The sequence below is a fragment of the Eptatretus burgeri genome, chromosome 5 (genome assembly GCF_056783735.1).
Source record: "Eptatretus burgeri isolate ZD-2024b chromosome 5, Ebu_testis_v1, whole genome shotgun sequence".
Classification (NCBI taxonomy): domain Eukaryota; kingdom Metazoa; phylum Chordata; class Myxini; order Myxiniformes; family Myxinidae; genus Eptatretus; species Eptatretus burgeri.
Window position 1 is genome coordinate 9,802,313 of NC_140965.1, and position 22,208 is coordinate 9,824,520.

Sequence of the window (22,208 nt, forward strand, 5' to 3'; positions counted from 1 at the left end):
GATTGGGGCACGAACTGTATCGCTATTGACTGGAGGGTGCTCGGCAAGTGGCTTAAGCACTCAAGCAAGCACTCCAATTAAATGGTTGATAAGGAATGGCTGGCTTGGCAAGTGAGAGCAATCACCGAACCGTTCTATTAAACACACCTCCCAGAAATGCCCAAAATATCAAATATATCCGAATTTGACAAAGAAACACTTTTCTAGGAGTCGGAACTGCTGATAAGTTCAATTCTGGAGCTGAAATTTTGTAATTCGGTTAAGTTTAAGAAATTTTCGAGTTATGGAATGTGCGGAAATGAAACAAAGCAACGAACGCTGACGTCTTCGGGCATTTATAAGCATTGCAATGTACCAGTGATTCATAGCTATGATGAACAGGCATTCGATAATTTGAGTGAGGAAAGTGAAAAAATGAACTTTATCCTTAAGAAATTGTTGCGGCCTGTTTCAAGTCAAGACATGGTTGATCAGGCCAAAAAACATGGTGGCTTCAGACCCCAATTCGGTAACCCAGGATATGCCTTGAAACCCCATAGAGAGTGAGGGGGCAGAGGATGTGCCTGACAAAGGATATCATTAAATAAGGCAGTTAATTATCTTCAAAAGGGGTGTTTTAATTAACCCAAACCCCCAATTTTCACTCATGTACTTCCTTGGAGTTCCCTTTGTATGCATGCAAAGTTTCAGGCTAATAGGTTTCATGGTTTTGAAGTTATGGAGGACACACACACACACACACACACACACACAAACACACACACACACACTTGTTGGTGTAGATATAAGCACAAGGATGGCTGGCCAAGGTGACGTTAGCTATATCAATTTCAACTAGAACTGCCACTTTATAACTGCTGGCAGTGATGACCGGGTACCCAGAAGTGCCTTTGACACAACTGATACAACATGAGACTTAAATCAGAGTCGCAAAGTTTTGCATTGACAGGATAAGCGGTGCCAGAGAAAACATTATTTAATGGTGATACAAACACAGGCCTGCTTCGAGAGGGCGCGGAACAGACGAGTTGCGAACCGGGCAGCACAAAGCATTCAATTTCGTTAGAACTGGCTTCCAGATTCAAATAATTAAATAATTCTGGCTCCCAAACCGCGTGACCGATCAGGTTGAAATTTTAAACTTTTGTTTCGCATGTCACCTGAATTATAAATTTGAAGTTTCTCATATATAGAGGCAGCCGTTCCAGAGTAAACATTAATTAATATTTATCCTTCAATCCAAGATGGCGGCCAAACCATGTGACTTGTGATGTCATAATTTTCACCACCTGTGCAAACACGATGGGAGACTATAAGTGCAAATTTTCGCTTCTCCAGGTTAAGCAGTTCCAGAGAAAACATTATTTAATATTTTTCTTAAAACCAACATGGCTGCCAAACCCTGGGCCCGATCCCGTTGAAATTTCAAACCCTCATTTCGCATGAGCGTTCCACCATAAAGGTGATGTTTCACATTTATTGATGCAGTAGTTCCAGAGTAAACATTAATTAATATTTTTCCTTCAATCCACTATGGCTGCCAAACGTTGCGTCGTACCTCAAAAGGGGGTGAGAACTTTTTATTCGTCATGGAGAGGCGGTCATAGTGGTGGAGTTTCGCATGGATCTGTTCAGCCGTTTCAGAGAAAAAGATGTTTGAAGATATTGTTTTTCAATCCAAGATGGCTGACGAACCATGAGACCTATGACATCAGAAATTTATATTCTGCTTCCAACTGGGTATTGGAACACGCACCTGAAGTTTCGTGTTAATCGGTAAAGGTGCGTTTTTCAATCCAAGATGGCCGCCAAACCATGTGACGTGTGACATCATAATTTTTACCAAGCGTGCATACTGCCTGCTAGATGATAATTACAAATTTTCGATTCGTTTGGTTAAGCGGTTCCAGAGAAAACATTATTTGATATTTTTCTTAAATCCAAGATGGCGGCCAAACCATGTGACTTATCAATTCGAAATTAACAAACTTATATCGCCTTCCTGTCCCGAATATAGTTCTGAAATTTCCCCTTTATTGGGCCAACACTTCTGGAGAAGAAGATGTTTGAAGGTTTTCGGGTTTTTTCAAGATGGCCGCCAAACCATGTGACCGATCAAGAACAAATTAACAAACTTGAGAAAGGACCTCATGGGGAATATATGTGTGAAGTTTCGTCTTCATCTGTCTTGCCCTTCTGGAGAAGAAGATTTTTAAAATTTATTCATTTTCAATCCAAGATGGCTGCCGAACCTTGTGACCTATGATATCATAAATTTAAATTCTGCTTTCCATCGTCGACCCGAACAAGTGTGTGAAGTTTCGTGAAAATCGGATAAGGTCTATTTTTCTATCCAAGATGGCCGCCAAACCATGTGACTTCTGAGGTAAAAAAATTTTACCATGTATGCAGACTTGAGGAAGGAAGGCACTTGCAAATTTTCGCTTCGATGGCTTATGAAATTCCAGAGAAAACATTATTTAATATTTTTCTTAAATCCAACATGGCGGCCAAACCATGTGACCTATCACTTCGAAATTAACAAACTTGCATCGCATACATGTTACGAATATAGTTCTGAAATCTCGCCTTCATGGGACCAGCGCTTCTGGAGAAGAAGATGTTTGAAGGTTTTAGGGTTTTTTCAAGATGGCCGCCAAACCATGTGACGTATCAACAACAAATTAACAAACTTGAAAGAGGACATCAGGGGGAATGTACTTGTAAAGTTTCGCCTTAATCTGTCCAGCCCTTCTGGAGAAGAAGATTTTTTTTAAAAAAAACACTAAAAAACAAGATGGCGGCCGAATTACGTCATCCATGACGTCAAGAAAAACATTTTCGTCAGTGATTTTAGGCGTAGATGATGCTCAGAATTTTTCAGATTTTTCCTATATGGCGTTCTACTTGACGAATTTTCACCGGTATATCGCTTCACCTATGACGTCACGAAAAATCACACGTGTTCCCCATAGGGAGCTTAGTAAAATGTATCAAACGAAAAAATTTTCCATTGCAGGGTTTCTGAGATACAGAGGTCCAAAGTTTATCGTTTTTTTCAAGATGGCGCCCGCACCACATGACCAATGACGTCATAATTATAATGTGATTGTGCTATCAAAAAAGATACATACTGTGGTGAAAATTTTGTGTCGATCGGACTTAGTATCCCAGAGAAAATGATTTTTAAAGCGAAAAAGGGTGCAAAATGCCGGCGGAAAAAGAAAAAGAATAACTAGAACTGCCACTTTATAACTGCTGGCAGTGATGACCGGGTACCCAGTCCGTCCGCCTTTGACACAACTGACACAACGTGAGACTTAAATCGTAGTCGCAAAGTTTCGCATTTATCGGATAAGCGGTGCCAGAGAAAACATTATTTAATGGTGATACAAACACAGGCCTGCTTCGAGACGGCGCGGAACAGACGAGTTACGAACCGGGCAGCACAAAGCGTTCAATTTCCTTATTACTGGCGACCAGATTCAAATAATTAAATAATTCTGGCTGCCAAACCACACGGCCGATCAGGTTGAAATTTTAAACTTTTGTTTCCCATGTAGCCTAAATTATAAATATGAAGTTTCGCATATATAGAAGTAGTGGTTCCAGAGTAAACATGAATTAATATTTATCCTTCAATCTAAGATGGCGGCCAAACCATGTGACTTGTGACCTCATAATTTTTACCATGTATGCAGATGTCATGGAGGATGACAGACGCATATTTTCGCTTCGATAGGTTAAGCAGTTCCAGAGAAAACATTATTTAATATTTTTCTTAAATTCAACATGGCTGCCAAACCATGTGACCTATCAATTAGAAATTAACAAACTTGTATTCCCTACTCATGTGCAATAGGGGTGTGAAGTTTCCCCTTGATCAGATCAGGTGTTCTGGAGAAGAAGATGTTTGAATGTTTTAAGGTAAATTCAAGATGGCCGCCAAACAATGTGACCAATCAAGAACAAATTAACAAACTTGAGAAAGGACCTCATGGGGAATATATGTGTGAAGTTTCGGCTTAATCTGTCTTGCCTTTCTGGAGAAGAAGATTTTTAAAATTTATTCATTTTCAATCCAAGATGGCTGACGAACCATGTGACCTATGACATCAGAAATTTATATTCTGCTTCCAACTGGGTATTGGAACACGTTTGTAAAGTTTCGTGTTAATCGGTAAAGGTGCGTTTTTCTATCCAAGATGGCCGCCAAACCATGTGACGTGTGATGTCATAATTTTTACCATGCGTGCATACACGATGGTCGATGATAATTACAAATTTTCGATTCGTTTGGTTCAGCGGTTCCAGAGAAAACATTATTTAATATTTTTCTTAAATCCAAGATGGCGGCCAAACCGTCTAACGTATCAATTCGAAATTAACAAACTTATATCGCCTACGTGTCCCGAATATAGTTCTGAAATCTCCCCTTCATCCGACCAGCGCTTCTGGAGAAGAAGATGTTTGAAGGTTTTAGGGTTTTTTCAAGATGGCCGCCGAACCATCTGACCGATCAAGAACAAATTAACAAACTTGAGAAAGGACCTCATGGGGAATATATGTGTGAAGTTTCGTCTTCATCTGTCTTGCCCTTCTGGAGAAGAAGATTTTTAAAATTTATTCATTTTCAATCCAAGATGGCTGCCGAACCTTGTGACCTATGATATCATAAATTTAAAATCTGCTTTCCATCGTCGACCCGAACAAGTGTGTGAAGTTTCGTGTAAATCGGATAAAGTCTATTTTTCTATCCAAGATGGCCGCCAAACCATGTGACTTCTGAGGTAAAAAATTTTTACCATGTATGCAGACTTGAGGGAGGAAGGCACTTGCAAATTTTCGCTTTGATGGCTTATGAAATGCCAGAGAAAACATTATTTAATATTTTTCTTAAATCCAACATGGCGGCCAAACCATGTGACCTATCACTTTGAAATTAACAAACTTGCATCGCATACATGTCAAGAAAATAGATCTGAAATCTCGCCTTCATTGGACCAGCGCTTCTGGAGAAGAAGATGTTTGAAGGTTTTAAGGTTTTTTCAAGATGGCCGCCAAACCATGTGACGTATCAACAACAAATTAACAAACTTGAAAGAGGACCTCAGGGGGAATGTGCCTGTAAAGTTTCGCCTCAAACTGCACAGCCGTTCTGGAGAAGAAGATTTTTTTTAAAAAACACAAAAAAACAAGATGGCGGCCGAATTACGTCACTGATGACGTCAAAATATTTTTTTTCTACGATGAATTTTTGTGTAGATGATGCTCAAGAAATTTCAAATTTTTGCCATGTGGCGTTCTACTTGACGAATTTTTACTGGGATACCTCTTCACTGATGACGTCACGAAAAATCACACGTATACCCGAGAGGGAGCTTGTTCAAATGTATCAAGCGAAATTTTTTTACACTAGAAGGTTTCCGAGATACAGAGGTCCAAAGTTGATCTGTTTTTTCAAGATGGCGCCCGTATCACGTGACCTATGACGTCATAATTATCAATTATGTATGCTATCAAAAAAGATACATATTTGGTGAAAATTTTGTGTCGATTGGTCTTACCATTTCTGAGAAAATGGCATTTAAAGCGAAAAAAATTTGGAAATTTTGCAAATTTACGGCGGAAGAATAATAATAATAACTAGAACTGCCACTTTATAACTGCTGGCAGTGATGACCGGGTACCCAGTCCGTCCGCCATTGACACAACTGATACAACATGAGACTTAAATCATAGTCGCAAAGTTTCGCATTTATCGGATAAGCGGTGCCAGAGAAAACATTATTTAATGGTGATACAACCACAGGCCTGCTTCGAGACGGCGCGGAACAGACGAGTTACGAACCGGGCAGCACAAAGCGTTCAATTTCCTTATTACTGGCGAACAGATTCAAATAATTAAATAATTCTGGCTGCCAAACCGCATGACCGATCAGGTTGAAATTTTAAACGTTTGTTTCGCATGTCGGCTAAATTACAAATGTGAAGTTTCGTATATATAGAAGCAGTGGTTCCAGAGTAAACATTAATTAATATTTATCCTTCAATCCAAGATGGCGGCCAAACCATGTGACTTATGACGTCATAATTTTCAACACATGTGCAAACACGAATGTAGACGATAAGCGCAAATTTTCGCTTCGCTAGGTTAAGCAGTTCCAGAGAAAACATTATTTAATATTTTTCTTAAAACCAACATGGCTGCCAAACCCTGGGCCCGATCGCGTTGAAATTTCAAACCCTCATTCCGCATGAGCGTTCCACCATAAACTTGATGTTTCACATTTATTGATGCAGTAGTTCCAGAGTAAACATTAATTAATATTTTTCCTTCAATCCACGATGGCTGCCAAACGTTGCGTCGTACCTCAAAAGGGGGTGAGAACTTTTTATTCGTCATGGAGAGGCGGTCATAGTGGTGGAGTTTCGCCTGGATCTGTTCAGTCCTTTCAGAGAAAAATACGTTTAAAGATATTATTTTTTAATCCAAGATGGCTGACGAACCATGTGACCTATGACATTACAAATTTAAATTCTGCTTCCAACTGGGTATTGGAACACGTTTCTGAAGTTTCGTGTTAATCGGTAAAGGTGCGTTTTTCTATCCAAGATGGCCGCCAAACCATGTGACGTGTGACATCATAATTTTTACCACGCATGCACAGACAAAGGTAGATGATAATTACAAATTTTCGATTCGTTTGGTTAAGCGGTTCCAGAGAAAACATTATTTAATATTTTTCTTAAATCCAAGATGGCGGCCAAACCATGCGACTTATCAATTTTAAATTAACAAACTTATATCGCCTTCCTGTCCTGAATATAGTTCTGAAATCTCCCCTTCATTGGGCCAACGCTTCTGGAGAAGAAGATGTTTGAAGGTTTTCGGGTTTTTTCAAGATGGCCGCCAAACCATGTGACCGATCAAGAACAAATTAACAAACTTGAGAAAGGACCTCATGGGGAATATATGTGTGAAGTTTCGTCTTAATCTGTCTTGCCCTTCTGGAGAAGAAGATTTTTAAAATTTATTCATTTTCAATCCAAGATGGCTGCCGAACCTTGTGACCAATGATATCATAAATTTAAATTCTGCTTTCCATCGTCGACCCGAACAAGTGTGTGAAGTTTCTTGAAAATCGGATAAGGTCTATTTTTCTATCCAACATGGCCGCCAAACCATGTGACTTCTGAGGTAAAAATTTTTTACCATGTATGCAGACTTGAGGGAGGAAGGCAATTGCAAATTTTCGCTTCGATGGCTTATGAAATACCAGAGAAAACATTATTTAATATTTTTCTTAAATCCAACATGGCGGCCAAACCATGTGACGTATCACTTCAAAATTAACAAACTTGCATCGCATACATGTCACGAATATAGTTGTGAAATCTCGCCTTCATGGGACCAGCGCTTCTGGAGAAGAAGATGTTTGAAGGTTTTAGTGTTTTTTCAAGATGGCCGCCAAACCATGTGACGTATCAACAACAAATTAACAAACTTGAAAGAGAACATCAGGGGGAATGTACGTGTAAAGTTTCGCCTTAATCTGTCCAGCCCTTCTGGAGAAGAAGATTTTTTTTTAATAAACACTAAAAAACAAGATGGCGGCCGAATTACGTCATCGATGACGTCAAGAAAAACATTTTCGTCAGTGATTTTAGGCGTAGATGATGCTCAGAATTTTTCAGATTTTTCCTATACGGCGTTCTACTTGACGAATTTTCACCGGTATATCGCTTCACCTATGACGTCATGAAAAATCACACGTGTTCCCCATAGGGAGCTTAGTAAAATGTATCAAGAGAAAAATTTTTCCATTGCACGGTTTCCGAGATACAGATGTCCAAAGTTTATCGTTTTTTTCAAGATGGCGCCCGCACCACATGACCAATGACGTCATAATTATAACGTGATTGTGCTATCAAAAAAGATACATACTGTGGTGAAAATTTTGTGTCGATCGGACTTAGTATCCCAGAGAAAATGATTTTTAAAGCGAAAAAGGGTGCAAAATGCCGGCGGAAAAAGAAAAATAATAATAAACAGAAGAAAAACAATAGGGTACCCTGTACTCACAGGGTACCCTAATTAGAACTGCCACTTTATAACTGCTGGCAGTGATGACCGGGTACCCAGACGTGTCGGCCTTTGATACAACATGGGACTTTCTGCAGATGACAGTCGCAAAGTTTCGCATTGAAAGGATAAGCGGTGCCAGAGAAAAACATTATTTAATAGTGATACAAACAGAGGCCTGCTTCGAGAGGGCGCGGAACAGACGAGTTCTGAACCGGGCAGCACAAAGCGTTCAATTTCGTTATTACTGGCTTCTAGATTCAAATAATTAAATAATTCTGGCTCCCAAACCGCGTGACCGATCAGGTTGAAATTTTAAACTTTTGTTTCGCATGTCACCTGAATTATAAATGTGAAGTTTCGCATATACAGAGGAAGCGGTTCCAGAGTAAACATTAATTAATATTTATCCTTCAATCCAAGATGGCGGCCAAACCATGTGACTTCTGATGTCATAATTTTCACCACATGTGCAAACACAATTGTAGACGATAAGTGCAAATTTTCGCTTCGCTAGGTTAAGCAGTTCCAGAGAAAACATTATTTAATATTTTTCTTAAAACCAACATGGCTGCCAAACCCTGCGCCCGATCCCGTTGAAATTTCAAACCCTCATTCCGCATGACTGTTGCACCATAAAGGTGATGCTTCACATTTATTGATGCAGTAGTACCAGAGTAAACATTAATTAATATTTTTCCTTCAATCCAATATGGCTGCCAAACGTTGCGTCGTACCTCAAAAGGGGGTTGGAACTTTTTATTCGTCAAGGAGAGGCGGTCATAGTGGTCGAGTTTCGCCTGGATCTGTTCAGCCGTTTCAGAGAAAAAGACGTTTGAAGATATTGTTTTTCAATCCAAGATGGCTGACGAACCATGTGACCTATGACATCAGAAATTTATATTCTGCTTCCAACTGGGTATTGGAACACGGTTGTGAAGTTTCGTGTTAATCGGTTAAGGTGCGTTTTTCTATCCAAGATGGCCGCCAAACCATGTGACGTGTGACGTCATAATTTTTATCATGCGTGCATAATGCCCTCTCGATGATAATTACAAATTTTCGATTCGTTTGGTTAAGCGGTTCCAGAGAAAACATTATTTAATATTTTTCTTAAATCCAAGATGGCGGCCAAACCATGTGACTTATCAATTCGAAATTAACAAACTTATATCGCCTTACTCTCCCGAATATAGTTCTGAAATCTCCCCTTCAGTGGACCAGCGCTTCTGGAGAAGAAGATGTTTGAAGGTTTTAGGGTTTTTTCAAGATGGCCGCCAAACCATGTGACCGATCAAGAAGAAATTAACAAACTTGAGAAAGGATCTCATGGGGAATATATCTGTGAAGTTTCGTCTTAATCTGTCTTGCCCTTCTGGAGAAGAAGATTTTTAAAATTTATTCATTTTCAATCCAAGATGGCTGCCGAACCTTGTGACCTATGATATCATAAATTTAAATTCTGCTTTCCATCGTCGACCCGAACAAGTGTGTGAAGTTTCGTGAAAATCGGATAAGGTCTATTTTTCTATCCAAGATGGCCGCCAAACCATGTGACTTCTGAGGTAAAAATTTTTTACCATGTATGCAGACTTGAGGGAGGAAGGCAATTGCAAATTTTCGCTTCGATGGCTTATGAAATACCAGAGAAAACATTATTTAATATTTTTCTTAAATCCAACATGGCGGCCAAACCATGTGACCTATCACTTTGAAATTAACAAACTTGCATCGCATACATGTCCCGAATATAGTTGTGAAATCTCGCCTTCATGGGACCAGCGCTTCTGGAGAAGAAGATGTTTGAAGGTTTTAGGGTTTTTTCAAGATGGCCGCCAAACCATGTGACGTATCAACAACAAATTAACAAACTTGAAAGAGGACATCAGGGGGAATGTACCTGTAAAGTTTCGCCTTAATCTGTCCAGCCCTTCTGGAGAAGAAGATTTTTTTTAAAAAACACTAAAAAACAAGATGGCGGCCGAATTACGTCATCGATGACGTCAAGAAAAACATTTTCCGCAGCAATTTTAGGCGTAGATGATGCTCAGAATTTTTCAGATTTTTCCTATATGGCGTTCTACTTGACGAATTTTCACTGGAATATCGCTTCACCTATGACGTCACGAAAAATCACACGTGTTCCCCATAGGGAGCTTAGTAAAATGTATCAAGCGAAAAAATTTTCCATTGCACGGTTTCCGAGATACAGATGTCCAAAGTTTATCGCTTTTTTCAAGATGGCGACCGTACCACGTGACCAATGACGTCATAATTATAACGTGATTGTGCTATCAAAAAAGATACATACTGTGGTGAAAATTTTGTGTCGATCGGACTTAGTATCCCAGAGAAAATGGTTTTTAAAGCGAAAAAGGGTGCAAAATGCCGGCGGAAAAAGAAAAATAATAACTAGAACTGCCACTTTATAACTGCTGGCAGTGATGACCGGGTACCCAGTCCGTCCGCCATTGACACAACTGATACAACATGAGACTTAAATCATAGTCGCAAAGTTTCGCATTTATCGGATAAGCGGTGCCAGAGAAAACATTATTTAATGGTGATACAAACACAGGCCTGCTTCGAGACGGCGCGGAACAGACGAGTTACGAACCGGGCAGCACAAAGCGTTCAATTTCCTTATTACTGGCGAACAGATTCAAATAATTAAATAATTCTGGCTGCCAAACCGCATGACCGATCAGGTTGAAATTTTAAACGTTTGTTTCGCATGTCGGCTAAATTACAAATGTGAAGTTTCGTATATATAGAAGCAGTGGTTCCAGAGTAAACATTAATTAATATTTATCCTTCAATCCAAGATGGCGGCCAAACCATGTGACTTATGACGTCATAATTTTCAACACATGTGCAAACACGAATGTAGACGATAAGCGCAAATTTTCGCTTCGCTAGGTTAAGCAGTTCCAGAGAAAACATTATTTAATATTTTTCTTAAAACCAACATGGCTGCCAAACCCTGGGCCCGATCGCGTTGAAATTTCAAACCCTCATTCCGCATGAGCGTTCCACCATAAACTTGATGTTTCACATTTATTGATGCAGTAGTTCCAGAGTAAACATTAATTAATATTTTTCCTTCAATCCACGATGGCTGCCAAACGTTGCGTCGTACCTCAAAAGGGGGTGAGAACTTTTTATTCGTCATGGAGAGGCGGTCATAGTGGTGGAGTTTCGCCTGGATCTGTTCAGTCCTTTCAGAGAAAAATACGTTTAAAGATATTATTTTTTAATCCAAGATGGCTGACGAACCATGTGACCTATGACATTACAAATTTAAATTCTGCTTCCAACTGGGTATTGGAACACGTTTCTGAAGTTTCGTGTTAATCGGTAAAGGTGCGTTTTTCTATCCAAGATGGCCGCCAAACCATGTGACGTGTGACATCATAATTTTTACCACGCATGCACAGACAAAGGTAGATGATAATTACAAATTTTCGATTCGTTTGGTTAAGCGGTTCCAGAGAAAACATTATTTAATATTTTTCTTAAATCCAAGATGGCGGCCAAACCATGCGACTTATCAATTTTAAATTAACAAACTTATATCGCCTTCCTGTCCTGAATATAGTTCTGAAATCTCCCCTTCATTGGGCCAACGCTTCTGGAGAAGAAGATGTTTGAAGGTTTTCGGGTTTTTTCAAGATGGCCGCCAAACCATGTGACCGATCAAGAACAAATTAACAAACTTGAGAAAGGACCTCATGGGGAATATATGTGTGAAGTTTCGTCTTAATCTGTCTTGCCCTTCTGGAGAAGAAGATTTTTAAAATTTATTCATTTTCAATCCAAGATGGCTGCCGAACCTTGTGACCAATGATATCATAAATTTAAATTCTGCTTTCCATCGTCGACCCGAACAAGTGTGTGAAGTTTCTTGAAAATCGGATAAGGTCTATTTTTCTATCCAACATGGCCGCCAAACCATGTGACTTCTGAGGTAAAAATTTTTTACCATGTATGCAGACTTGAGGGAGGAAGGCAATTGCAAATTTTCGCTTCGATGGCTTATGAAATACCAGAGAAAACATTATTTAATATTTTTCTTAAATCCAACATGGCGGCCAAACCATGTGACGTATCACTTCAAAATTAACAAACTTGCATCGCATACATGTCACGAATATAGTTGTGAAATCTCGCCTTCATGGGACCAGCGCTTCTGGAGAAGAAGATGTTTGAAGGTTTTAGTGTTTTTTCAAGATGGCCGCCAAACCATGTGACGTATCAACAACAAATTAACAAACTTGAAAGAGAACATCAGGGGGAATGTACGTGTAAAGTTTCGCCTTAATCTGTCCAGCCCTTCTGGAGAAGAAGATTTTTTTTTAATAAACACTAAAAACAAGATGGCGGCCGAATTACGTCATCGATGACGTCAAGAAAAACATTTTCGTCAGTGATTTTAGGCGTAGATGATGCTCAGAATTTTTCAGATTTTTCCTATACGGCGTTCTACTTGACGAATTTTCACCGGTATATCGCTTCACCTATGACGTCATGAAAAATCACACGTGTTCCCCATAGGGAGCTTAGTAAAATGTATCAAGAGAAAAATTTTTCCATTGCACGGTTTCCGAGATACAGATGTCCAAAGTTTATCGTTTTTTTCAAGATGGCGCCCGCACCACATGACCAATGACGTCATAATTATAACGTGATTGTGCTATCAAAAAAGATACATACTGTGGTGAAAATTTTGTGTCGATCGGACTTAGTATCCCAGAGAAAATGATTTTTAAAGCGAAAAAGGGTGCAAAATGCCGGCGGAAAAAGAAAAATAATAATAAACAGAAGAAAAACAATAGGGTACCCTGTACTCACAGGGTACCCTAATTAGAACTGCCACTTTATAACTGCTGGCAGTGATGACCGGGTACCCAGACGTGTCGGCCTTTGATACAACATGGGACTTTCTGCAGATGACAGTCGCAAAGTTTCGCATTGAAAGGATAAGCGGTGCCAGAGAAAAACATTATTTAATAGTGATACAAACAGAGGCCTGCTTCGAGAGGGCGCGGAACAGACGAGTTCTGAACCGGGCAGCACAAAGCGTTCAATTTCGTTATTACTGGCTTCTAGATTCAAATAATTAAATAATTCTGGCTCCCAAACCGCGTGACCGATCAGGTTGAAATTTTAAACTTTTGTTTCGCATGTCACCTGAATTATAAATGTGAAGTTTCGCATATACAGAGGAAGCGGTTCCAGAGTAAACATTAATTAATATTTATCCTTCAATCCAAGATGGCGGCCAAACCATGTGACTTCTGATGTCATAATTTTCACCACATGTGCAAACACAATTGTAGACGATAAGTGCAAATTTTCGCTTCGCTAGGTTAAGCAGTTCCAGAGAAAACATTATTTAATATTTTTCTTAAAACCAACATGGCTGCCAAACCCTGCGCCCGATCCCGTTGAAATTTCAAACCCTCATTCCGCATGACTGTTGCACCATAAAGGTGATGCTTCACATTTATTGATGCAGTAGTACCAGAGTAAACATTAATTAATATTTTTCCTTCAATCCAATATGGCTGCCAAACGTTGCGTCGTACCTCAAAAGGGGGTGGGAACTTTTTATTCGTCATGCAGAGTCGGTCATAGTGGTCGAGTTTCGCCTGGATCTGTTCAGCCGTTTCAGAGAAAAAGACGTTTGAAGATATTGTTTTTCAATCCAAGATGGCTGACGAACCATGTGACCGATGACATCAGAAATTTATATTCTGCTTCCAACTGGGTATTGGAACACGTTTGTGAAGTTTCGTGTTAATCGGTAAAGGTGCGTTTTTCTATCCAAGATGGCCGCCAAACCATGTGACGTGTGACGTCATAATTTTTATCATGCGTGCATAATGCCCTCTCGATGATAATTACAAATTTTCGATTCGTTTGGTTAAGCGGTTCCAGAGAAAACATTATTTAATATTTTTCTTAAATCCAAGATGGCGGCCAAACCATGTGACTTATCATTTCGAAATTAACAAACTTATATCGCCTTACTCTCCCGAATATAGTTCTGAAATCTCCCCTTCAGTGGACCAGCGCTTCTGGAGAAGAAGATGTTTGAATGTTTTAGGGTTTTTTCAAGATGGCCGCCAAACCATGTGACCGATCAAGAAGAAATTAACAAACTTGAGAAAGGATCTCATGGGGAATATATCTGTGAAGTTTCGTCTTAATCTGTCTTGCCCTTCTGGAGAAGAAGATTTTTAAAATTTATTCATTTTCAATCCAAGATGGCTGCCGAACCTTGTGACCTATGATATCATAAATTTAAATTCTGCTTTCCATCGTCGACCCGAACAAGTGTGTGAAGTTTCGTGAAAATCGGATAAGGTCTATTTTTCTATCCAAGATGGCCGCCAAACCATGTGACTTCTGAGGTAAAAAATTTTTACCATGTATGCAGACTTGAGGGAGGAAGGCAATTGCAAATTTTCGCTTCGATGGCTTATGAAATACCAGAGAAAACATTATTTAATATTTTTCTTAAATCCAACATGGCGGCCAAACCATGTGACCTATCACTTAGAAATTAACAAACTTGCATCGCATACATGTCCCGAATATACTTGTGAAATCTCGCCTTCATGGGACCAGCGCTTCTGGAGAAGAAGATGTTTGAAGGTTTTAGGGTTTTTTCAAGATGGCCGCCAAACCATGTGACGTATCAACAACAAATTAACAAACTTGAAAGAGGACATCAGGGGGAATGTACTTGTAAAGTTTCGCCTTAATCTGTCCAGCCCTTCTGGAGAAGAAGATTTTTTAAAAAACACTAAAAAACAAGATGGCGGCCGAATTACGTCATCGATGACGTCAAGAAAAACATTTTCCGCAGCAATTTTAGGCGTAGATGATGCTCAGAATTTTTCAGATTTTTCCTATATGGCGTTCTACTTGACGAATTTTCACTGGAATATCGCTTCACCTATGACGTCACGAAAAATCACACGTGTTCCCCATAGGGAGCTTAGTAAAATGTATCAAGCGAAAAAATTTTCCATTGCACGGTTTCCGAGATACAGATGTCCAAAGTTTATCGCTTTTTTCAAGATGGCGACCGTACCACGTGACCAATGACGTCATAATTATAACGTGATTGTGCTATCAAAAAAGATACATACTGTGGTGAAAATTTTGTGTCGATCGGACTTAGTATCCCAGAGAAAATGGTTTTTAAAGCGAAAAAGGGTGCAAAATGCCGGCGGAAAAAGAAAAATAATAATAATAATAATAATAAACAGAAGAAAAACAATAGGGTACCCTGTACTGACAGGGTACCCTAATAATAATAAACAGAAGAAAAACAATAGGTTATCCAGTCCATTTGACTGGATACCCTAACTAGAACTGCCACTTTATAACTGCTGGCAGTGATGACCGGGTACCCAGTCCGTCCGCCTTTGACACAACTGACACAACGTGAGACTTAAATCATAGTCGCAAAGTTTCGCATTTATCGGATAAGCGGTGCCAGAGAAAACATTAGTTAATGGTGATACAAACACAGGCCTGCTTCGAGACGGCGCGGAACGGACGAGTTACGAACCGGGCAGCATAAAGCGTTCAATTTCCTTATTACTGGCGACCAGATTCAAATAATTAAATAATTCTGGCTGCCAAACCACGTGGCCGATCAGGTTGAAATTTTAAACTTTTGTTTCACATGTAGCCTAAATTATAAATATGAAGTTTCGCATATATAGAAGTAGTGGTTCCAGAGTAAACATGAATTAATATTTATCCTTCAATCTAAGATGGCGGCCAAACCATGTGACTTGTGACCTCATAATTTTTACCATGTATGCAGATATCATGGAGGATGACAGACGCAAATTTTCGCTTCGATAGGTTAAGCAGTTCCAGAGAAAACATTATTTAATATTTTTCTTAAATTCAACATGGCTGCCAAACCATGTGACCTATCAATTAGAAATTAACAAACTTGTATTCCCTACTCATGTGCAATAGGGGTGTGAAGTTTCCCCTTGATCAGATTAGGTGTTCTGGAGAAGAAGATGTTTGAAGGTTTTAAGGTAAATTCAAGATGGCCGCCAAACCATGTGACCAATCAAGAACAAATTAACAAACTTGAGAAAGGACCTCATGGGGAATATATGTGTGAAGTTTCGGCTTAATCTGTCTTGCCTTTCTGGAGAAGAAGATTTTTAAAATTTATTCATTTTCAATCCAAGATGGCTGACGAACCATGTGACCTATGACATCAGAAATTTACATTCTGCTTCCAACTGGGTATTGGAACACGTTTGTAAAGTTTCGTGTTAATCGGTAAAGGTGCGTTTTTCTATCCAAGATGGCCGCCAAACCATGTGACGTGTGATGTCATAATTTTTGCCATGCGTGCATACACGATGGTAGATGATAATTACAAATTTTCGATTCGTTTGGTTGAGCGGTTCCAGAGAAAACATTATTTAATATTTTTCTTAAATCCAAGATGGCGGCCAAACCGTCTAACGTATCAATTCGAAATTAACAAACTTATATCGCCTACGTGTCCCGAATATAGTTCTGAAATCTCCCCTTCATCCGACCAGCGCTTCTGGAGAAGAAGATGTTTGAAGGTTTTAGGGTTTTTTCAAGATGGCCGCCGAACCATGTGACCGATCAAGAACAAATTAACAAACTTGAGAAAGGACCTCATCGGGAATGTATGTGTGAAGTTTCGTCTTCATCTGTCTTGCCCTTCTGGAGAAGAAGATTTTTAAAATTTATTCATTTTCAATCCAAGATGGCTGCCGAACCTTGTGACCTATGATATCATAAATTTAAATTCTGCTTTCCATCGTCGACCCGAACAAGTGTGTGAAGTTTCGTGGAAATCGGATAAAGTCGATTTTTCTATCCAAGATGGCCGCCAAACCATGTGACTTCTGAGGTAAAATTTTTTTACCATGTATGCAGACTTGAGGGAGGAAGGCACTTGCAAATTTTCGCTTTGATGGCTTATGAAATACCAGAGAAAACATTATTTAATATTTTTCTTAAATCCAACATGGCGGCCAAACCATGTGACCTATCACTTTGAAATTAACAAACTTGCATCGCATACATGTCACGAATATAGTTCTGAAATCTCGCCTTCATTGGACCAGCGCTTCTGGAGAAGAAGATGTTTGAAGGTTTTAAGGTTTTTTCAAGATGGCCGCCAAACCATGTGACGTATGAACAACAAATTAACAAACTTGAAAGAGGACCTCAGGGGGAATGTGCCTGTAAAGTTTCGCCTCAATCTGCACAGCCGTTCTGGAGAAGAAGATTTTTTAAAAAAACACAAAAAACAAGATGGCGGCCGAATTACGTCACTGATGACGTCAAAATATTTTTTTCTACGATGAATTTTTGTGTAGATGATGCTCAAGAAATTTCAAATTTTTGCCATGTGGCGTTCTACTTGACGAATTTTTACTGGGATACCTCTTCACTGATGACGTCACGAAAAATCACACGTATACCCGAGAGGGAGCTTGTTCAAATGTATCAAGCGAAATTTTTTTACACTAGAAGGTTTCCGAGATACAGAGGTCCAAAGTTGATCTGTTTTTTCAAGATGGCGCCCGTATCACGTGACCTATGACGTCATAATTATCAATTATGTATGCTATCAAAAAAGATACATATCTGGTGAAAATTTTGTGTCGATTGGTCTTACCATTTCTGAGAAAATGGCATTTAAAGCGAAAAAAAACTGGAAATTTTGCAAATTTACGGCGGAAGAAAAATAATAATAAAAATAATAATAATAATAATAAACAGAAGAAAAACAATAGGTTATCCAGTCCATTTGACTGGATACCCTAATAAACAGAAGAAAAACAATAGGTTATCCAGTCCATTTGACTGGATACCCTAACTAGAACTGCCACTTTATAACTGCTGGCAGTGATGACCGGGTACCCAGTCCGTCCGCCTTTGATACAACATGGGACTTTCTGCAGATGACAGTCGCAAAGTTTGGCATTGAAAGGATAAGCGGTGCCAGAGAAAACATTATTTAATAGTGATACAAACACAGGCCTGCTTCGAGACGGCACGGAACAGATGAGTTACGAACCGGGCAGCACAAAGCATTCAATTTCGTTATTACTGGCTTCCAGATTCAAATAATTAAATAATTCTGGCTCCCAAACCGCGTGACCGATCAGGTTGAAATTTTAAACTTTTATTTCGCATGTCACCTGAATTATAAATCTGAAGTTTCGCATATATAGAGGCAGCGGTTCCAGAGTAAACATTAATTAATATTTATCCTTCAATCCAAGATGGCGGCCAAACCATGTGACTTGTGATGTCATAATTTGCACCACGTGTGCAAACACGATGGTGGATGATAACTGCAAATTTTCGCTTCTCCAGGTTAAGCAGTTCCAGAGAAAACATTATTTAATATTTTTCTTAAAACCAACATGGCTGCCAAACCCTGGGCCCGATCGCGTTGAAATTTCAAACCCTCATTCCGCATGAGCGTTCCACCATAAACTTGATGTTTCACATTTATTGATGCAGTAGTTCCAGAGTAAACATTAATTAATATTTTTCCTTCAATCCAATATGGCTGCCAAACGTTGCATCGTACCTCAAAAGGGGGGGGAACTTTTTATTCGTCATGGAGAGGCGGTCATAGTGGTGGAGTTTCGCCTGGATCTGTTCAGCCGTTTCAGAGAAAAAGACGTTTGAAGATATTGTTTTTCAATCCAAGATGGCTGACGAACCATGTGACCTATGACATCAGAAATGTATATTCTGCTTCCAACTTGGTATTGGAACACGTACGTGAAGTTTCGTGTTAATCGGTAAAGGTGCGTTTTTCAATCCAAGATGGCCGCCAAACCATGTGACGTGTGACATCATAATTTTTACCAAGCGTGCATACTGCCTGCTAGATGATAATTACAAATTTTCGATTCGTTTGGTTAAGCGGTTCCAGAGAAAACATTATTTAATATTTTTCTGAAATCCAAGATGGCGGCCAAACCATGTGACTTATCAATTCGAAATTAACAAACTTATATCGCCTTCCTGTCCCGAATATAGTTCTGAAATCTCCCCTTCATTGGGCCAACGCTTCTGGAGAAGAAGATGTTTGAAGGTTTTCGGGTTTTTTCAAGATGGCCGCCAAACCATGTGACCGATCAAAAACAAATTAACAAACTTGAGAAAGGACCTCATGGGGAATATATCTGTGAAGTTTCGTCTTCATCTGTCTTGCCCTTCTGGAGAAGAAGATTTTTAAAATTTATTCATTTTCAATCCAAGATGGCTGCCGAACCTTGTGACCGAGGATATCATGAATTTAAATTCTGCTTTCCATCGTCGACCCGAACAAGTGTGTGAAGTTTTGTGTAAATCGGATAAAGTCTATTTTTCTATCCAAGATGGCCGCCAAACCATGTGACTTCTGAGGTAAAAATTTTTACCATGTATGCAGACTTGAGCGAGGAAGGCACTTGCAAATTTTCGCTTCGATGGCTTATGAAATACCAGAGAAAACTTTATTTAATATTTTTCTTAAATCCAACATGGCGGCCAAACCATGTGACCTATCACTTTGAAATTAACAAACTTGCATCGCATACATGTCATGAATATAGTTCTGAAATCTCGCCTTCATTGGACCAGCGCTTCTGGAGAAGAAGATGTTTGAAGGTTTTAGGGTTTTTTCAAGATGGCCGCCAAACCATGTGACGTATCAACAACAAATTAACAAACTTGAAAGAGGACCTCAGGGGGAATGTGCGTGTAAAGTTTCGCCTTAATCTGCATAGCCGTTCTGGAGAAGAAGATTTTCAAAAAAAAACACTAAAAAACAAGATGGCGGCCGAATTACGTCATCGATGACGTCAAAAAAAACATTTTCGTCAGTGATTTTTGGCGTAGATGATGCTCAGAATTTTTCAGATTTTTCCCATATGGCGTTCTACTTGACGAATTTTCACCGGTATATCGCTTCACCTATGACGTCACGAAAAATCACACGTGTTCCCCATAAGGAGCTTAGTAAAATGTATCAAACGAAAATTTTTTCCATTGCACGGTTTCCGAGATACAGATGTCCAAAGTTTATCGCTTTTTTCAAGATGGCGACCGTACCACGTGACCAATGACGTCATAATTATAACGTGATTGTGCTATCAAAAAAGATACATACTATGGTGAAAATTTCCTGTCGATCGGACTTAGTGTTCCAGAGAAAATGATTTTTAAAGTGAAAAAGGGTGCAAAATGCCGGCGGAAGAATAATAATAATAATGCGTAATAATAAACAGAAGAAAAACAATAGGGTACCCTGTACTCACAGGGTACCCTAATTAAAACTGGTAAACCAGTAATCCCGGGCTTCAAGGCGTGCCTCCATTTTAACAAATTTCAACACCATCACCCTGTCACATGATATGGGTTTTCCGAGTTAGAAAGTTAGTTCAAGTCTGCAATGTGGCCCAGCTACGGGGTCCCTCAAGTTATATCAATGAAGGATTGAAAAGCCCATAGCAATACATGATAGAGAAAGAAACTTCACGTTGGACAAATCGAGGCTGGACAAATTTTCAAGTCCCCAAAAAAGTCCAATAACTCCACATTTGCATATTAATGTAAATGGCGAACTTGTAGAACGTTAAAATATATTCCAGAATGTGTGGTCACTTTTTGTCTATCTTCTTTGGTTTTCATTTTACGACATGTCAAAAATGGGTGATTTTAAACTTTGGGGGGCTCTGAGGCCTCACTGGGGTAAAATACAGACATAGCGTAAACATATTTGGAGTCCCCTCTTCAAGGCCTATCAGAATCTGTCATTAAATTTTTTCAACTCTCATTTGCATATTTGGCATATTTAATGAGGCGAATCGGCATCATTTTAATCATATAAATTATGCAACGATTTCGACGAAATTAACAACTTAACATTCCAATGGAACCTCGCAAATGTGTGCAAAAGTTTGAGGCTGTCGTATTACCCCTTCTGGAGAAGAAGATGTTTATAGGTTTTGGAGAAAATCCAATATGGCCGCCAGACCACGTGACCTACGTCATCAAAATTTTCAAAGTATAAACTTCAGGTGGAGAGTTATTCAATGTATAAGTTTCATTGAATTTCATCCAAGCGTTGTTTTCATTTTATGACATTTCAAAAATTGGTCATTTTCAACTTTGGGGGGCTCTGGGGGCTCACTGGGGTCAAATACAGACATAGTATAAATATATTGGGAGTCCCCTGTTTATGTGCTATCTAAATTTTTCATTAAATTTTTTCAACTCTCATTTGCATATTTTGCATATTTAATGAGGCGAATCGGCATCATTTTAAATCATATTAATTATTTAACGATTTCGACGAAATTAACAAATTCACATTAACATCGAAGTTAGCAAATGTGTGCAAAAGATTGAGGCTGTCAGATGATCCCTTCTGGAGAAGAAGATGTTTTTAGGTTTTGGATAAAATCCAATATGGCCGCCAGACCACGTGACCTACGTCATCAAAATTTTTAAAGTATAAACTTCAGGTGGAGAGTAATTAAATTGATAAGTTTCATTGAATTTCATCCAAGCGTTGTTTTTATTTTATGACATTTAAAAAATGGGTCATTTTCAACTTTGGGGGGCACTGGGGGCTCACTGGGGTCAAATACAGACATCGTATAAATATATTGGGAGTCCCCTGTTTATGTACTATCTAAATATGTCATTAAATTTTTTCAACTCTCATTTGCATATTTTGCATATTTAATGAGGCGAATCGGCATCATTTAAAATCATATAAATTAAACAACGATTTCAACCAAATTAACAACTTTACATTCCCAAGCAACTTAGCAAATGTGTGCAAAAGATTGAGGCTGTCTGATTATCCCTTCTGGAGAAGAAGATGTTTTTAGGTTTTGGATAAAATCCAATATGGCCGCCATACCACGTGACCTACGTCATCAAATGTTTCATAGTATAAACTTCAGGTGGTGAGTAATAATCCTGTAAAGTTTCGTTGAATTTCATCCGACAGTTTTCCCTCCAGATCCGCCACAAAATCGGTCAGTAGAACATAAAAACGCCGTTAATAATAATAATA